General features: G+C 43.3%; 1 pseudogene across 1 annotated transcript; it reads left to right on the top strand.

Annotated features, from left to right (window-relative positions):
- Nucleotides 1-2,434: 2,434 nt before the first annotated feature.
- Nucleotides 2,435-4,284, top strand: LOC308427364 (plastin-2-like; annotated as a pseudogene). The gene has a single exon. The product of its transcript is annotated as a plastin-2-like (transcript).
- The last annotated feature ends 1,019 nt before the right edge of the window (nt 4,285-5,303 follow it).

Here is a 5,303-nt window from a genome sequence, read left to right as displayed (position 1 = left end):
CCTGTTCAGGTGGAGGAGATGAACACAGCATTTTATCCAAAGCCTTCTTCACTACAGTCACATGGCCCCGGCCATCCAGAATCCTAAACTTCCTTTCCATATTCAGCATCTAGATAACATCTTTGTTGTGCAAAGTCTTGCTGCTAGAAAAAAGAAGTGTGAGTTATTAAGCTACTCTAAATCTTTCACTGGAAAAGGGCAGAAGGCTAAGACCCAGAGAGGTTTATCTGACACAAAGTTGGCCAGTTCCATGGCAGCAGTTGCCAGAACCCAGTTTTTATACTCCCTCTTTTAGAGGGAGGAAGTGGAAGAGGGGGAGAGGGAGACAGGGAGAGAGAACTACAAAACAGGAGAAAATATCTACAAATTATATGTCTAACAAATCCAACAAACTAATACCCAACATACAGAAGGAACTCTAAAGGCGTAATAGTAATTTCTCTTCTAATTCAATTAAAAAAATAGTAAACAGTTCTAAGAAAGAACACATGTATGGCTAACAGGCACATGAAAAACCAAGTCAACATTAATCATTAGGAAAATGTAAATAAAAACCGCAGTGGGATACTACCTCATTCTAGAAACAACGAATTTAAAAAAACAAAAACAAAAGCAAAAACAAAATCAGGCATGGGACTATATTCCCAGAACTCAGGATCATGAATTCAAAGACGGCTTGGGCTACAATGAAAACAATCATACATACATACATACATACATACATACATACATACATGCATACATACATACACACAACTCATTTGATAAATCCTACCACAAGATCCATGGAAATGAAACAAATTTGTCAAAAAGACATCCACACCCTGCACGCCCGCATTAACAAATTAACTATTCACAAATAAATCAAGAAGTGCACATAGCCAAAGTGCCATCAACCAAGGAATGGACAAAGAAAATGTAGTATTCCGTCATTCAAAGTGAAAGAAAATGACACTGTTCAGCCATTTAAAGAAAGAACTCAGAGCTGGGCGTGTAGTTCCGTTGGTAGAATTGCCTGCCTAGCATGCAAGAAACTAAAGATAATCCTCAGGACCATATAAAGCAGATGTTATGTCACATCCCTGTAATCCCAGCGCCCGGGAGGTGTCAGGAGGGGGATCCAAAGTTCAGGGTCAATGTTGACTACATGTCAAATTCCAGGAGAGCCTAAGCTACTTGACACTCTTGTCAGAGAGACATGTAAATGGGCTGGGGGCGGGGGGGGGGGGGGGGGAGAAGAGGAGGGGAGGGGCTAAGAGTAAATGCCAGAGTCTAGGGAGACTGAGGTGGGGGAGAAAAGGAAAAAGGTGGATCAGGAAATGTAATAATGAGACAGGAATAAGTATCACAAGGACACGTCAGGCTCTGTATACCTCAAAGCCTAAAAGGAAAGAGGGCCTGTTTTCACTTTCATCAAGAAAGGATTTGAAAAGATATATTTGACCCAATTCAAGCGTCAAGCACTAAAACATCACATGATCCTCCATTGGTGAGTACAGATGTTAGCTTCTCAAATGTAAGTTTATAAATCAAAACCCAATGAGCCTTGAAAAGGGCATAAGCATCTCAAGCAGGACTCTCTCCATCAAAACCCACCTGAGATAGGGCAGCCAAACTGCCTGTGTGAGCTAAACTGAGGCTGCCTTCCCAACCTTTGCTCCCCACACAAGGAGCTTGTGAGACGGGTCCAAGTCTGAGTCAGAATACACAGGGGGTTAAAGCACAGAGATGCTGGATTTTTGTTTGAAAATTCTCAGAGTTTGGGAAAACAACTCAGCTTACAGAAGCTTCTCAGAGGAAAGCCTTCACCATTAAGCAGTCAGCAATAAGTTTCCAGTAACAGACTTTTATCCTGCCACATGAGGTGTGGTGCTACACACCTCTAAACCCATCTTGTCCAAGGGAAAGGTGTTCTCTGTGAGTTCAAGGCCAGCCAGGGCAACACAATGAGATCTTGTCTCAGAAGAACAAAGAAAAAACAGGAAGGAAGAAGTTGGTTGGTTGGTTAGACAGTCAAACAGACAGACAGAAAGGACTTATCAAGTTGAGAGTTCCTGGTGTTTCATAGTTTCCTGAAGGGATTTTCTCTTTAAATCATAGAAGACTGTTGAATTTTACCAAAGGCTACTCATGCATCTGTAATCTTTTTTTCCTTGTTTCTGTTCATGATGAAAATCATTCTTATATACATATTTCATGTAACCTTACATCCTGGAGTAACCCTACTGGACACAATGCACTTTCCTCTTATATAAGGCTGTGTTCACTCACTCTTAATTTAACATTTTTCTTGTGTTTATTAGACATACCACTGTGTAAATTTTCTCATAATGTCTTGGTCTCCAAAATGAGTCAGAAAGTGAACTACTCAATTTTGTCTTTTGAAAGTTCTACATGACAAGTCATGGAGGGTCTGTCACCTAAAGCAGTGAATATGGCCAGAGGATATGTGTCTGATGAAGAAATGATGGACCTTAGAGAGGCTTTTGCCAAACTCAATACCAACAGCAATGGATACATCAGCTGCAATAAGCTGAATGCCTTGTTCAAAGCCGCCTGCCTGCCTCTGCCTGGGTACCCAGTGAGAGAAATCACAGAAAACCTAATGGCCACAGGTGATCTGGACCAAGGTGGGAAGATCAGCTTTGGTGAGTTTATCAAGGTCTTCCATGGCTTGAAAATCACGGAGGTTGCCAAAAACTTCCAAAAAACTATCAACAAAAAGGAAGGGATCTGTGTAATTAATTAATGGCACCTCCAAACAGCCCAGCATTCCTATTCAGAGGAAGAAAAGTATGCCTTCATCAACTGAATAAACGAAGCCCTGGAGAATGACCCTGACTGCCGCATGTCATCCCCGTGAACCCAAACACCAATGACATCTCCAACGCTGTAGGGAATGGCATAGTTCTTTGTGAAAATGGTCAACCTGTTCATGCCGGACACACTGATGAAAGAACAATCAACAAAAAGCTCACACCATTCACCATTCAGGAAAACTTGAACTTAGCTCTGAACTCTGCCTCGGCCACTGGATGCCATGTGTTTAATATAGGGGCTGAGGACCTGAAGTGGAGGAAGCCCTATCTGGTCCTAGGACTTTTGTGGCAAGTCACCAAGATTAGGTTGTTTAGTGGCTTTGAACTTGGCAGAAATGAAGCTCTAATTGCTCTTTTGAGAGGAGAGAGCCTAGAGGAGTTGATGAAGTTGTCTCCTGAAGAACTCCTGCTACAGTGTGCTAACTACCACCTAGAAAATGCAGGCTGCACCAAAATCACCAACTTCAGCACTGATATCAAGGACTCAAAAGCTCGAGCAGGTGGCTCTGAAAGGAGATGAAGAAGGAATGCTGGCTGTAATGATTGGCATGTCAGGACTGAGGGAGAAGGATGACATCCAGAGAGCAGAGGCTGGGCTGCCGGCAGTTTGTCATAGCTGATGTCCCAGGGAACCCCAAGTTGAACCTGGCCTTCATTGCCAACCTCTTTAACAAATACCCCACCTTACACAAACCAGAGAACCAGTTCATTGACTGGGGGCTCTCAAAGGTGAGACGAAGGAAGAGTTCATATTCGGGAACTGGATGGACTCCCTGGGAATTAACCCTTGGCCAATCATTTATACAGCAATTTATTGGATGCCCTGGTCATCTTCCAGCTCTATGGAAAGATCAAAGTCCCTACTGACTGGAACAGAGTAAACAAGCCTCCATATCCCAAGCTGGGGGGCAAAATGAAAAAGCTCAAGAACTGTAATTATGTGGTGGATCTGGGGAAGAACCAACCTAAATTTTCCCTAGCTGGTATTGTAGGACAAGACCTCAATGAAGGAAACCACACTCTCACATTCGCATTGATTTGGCAGCGCATGAGAAGGTATACACTGAATATCCTGGAAGATATCGGAGGTGGTCAGAAGGTCAATAATGACATTATTGTCAACTGGGTGACCACAACATTGAAGGAGGCACAGAAAAGCTCGTCCATCACTAGCCTCAAGGACCCAAAGATCAGTACCAGCCTCCCAGTTCTGGATCTCACAGATGCCATTCAGCCAGGTTCCACAAACCATGACCTTCTAAAGACAGAAAACCTTGACGATGAAGAGAAACTCAACAATGCAAAGTATGCCATCTCTATGGCCAGAAAATTTTGAGCAAGGGTATATGCTCTTCCAGAAGACCTGGTTGAAGTGAACCCCAAAATGCTCATGACAGTGTTTGCTTGCCTCGTGGGAAAAGGGATGAAGAGGGTGTTAGTCCCAGAGGAGCGAGCCAGAAAGTGACACAGTCAACCCTGAGGGTCAGGCCAGCACATGGTGCTCCCGGACCACAGAGGACCCTTCAAGTCATTCCAAAGTCTTAAACCTTAGAGACATTATCTGAAATTCACATATTCCTTCTGCCAAGTAGTGTCTGCTACAGTTGCAATAATACATGCTTTCTCTTTTGTTTTTTTTTTTTTTGTTTGTTTGTTTGTTTGTTTGTTTTTTCAGAAGATCTACTGGCCTACAGATTTTTTTTTTCTTTGAAATTCTACTGGGAAAAAAAAAGAGTTAAAAAGACATTATTTCCAGATGCTCACCCCCAACGCCCACGCCACTGCTCTCAATGGTAGTCAAGAATTAAGGGTCGCCTGATCTCTTCAGTCTGATCTAGCTGCTTTTTGCCTTGTTGGGACTGAGGACCTGCAAGGGATCATCAAACTTTCCTTATAAAGCCTATCACTAGAGGCCAGCACTGATGGCCACAGTCCCTCCTTGAATCTCCTTCTCTCAGCCCATCTCCCTGTGAGTTTGCTCCATTCCCCTCAGAACCATACCTACTCTGTGGTCTCCATTTTTTGCCAGTCTCATCTCTAGGCAGCTGGAGTATCTGACAAGTCAGTCAAGCTCCCAAGAGTCTCTGGGAGACTGCAAAACCGGGGAATCAAGGAAAGTGTAACAGTAAAACCAGTAGGGGGCAGCATGGTGGGACCACAAGCATCTACCCTTCTGAATGTATCTCCACATGTTTAACTCTACTAATTAGAGAGCTGCTTATCGTAGTGATGACAAAATGTCTGACAACTGTTGGAAGCAATCCTGCTCAACTTCATTTACTTTTAGACATTGGCATATTTGATTGTCGCCAGGACATAGTACCAATACTCACTTTGTTGGTACTACAAACGCTTTTTGCCACCCTAAAAGTTCCTGGGAAGGGGGGAGATGATATGTACCAATTATTCATGTCCCTGCCTCACCCAAATGCTTGCACGGGCACATACACATATGTAGCTGGATGTCAAGAGTGCAGTGTTGAC

This window comes from Micromys minutus (assembly GCF_963924665.1).
Source record: "Micromys minutus genome assembly, chromosome: 11".
Lineage (NCBI taxonomy): Eukaryota > Metazoa > Chordata > Mammalia > Rodentia > Muridae > Micromys > Micromys minutus.
This window is presented reverse-complemented; position numbering and strand designations above follow the sequence as displayed.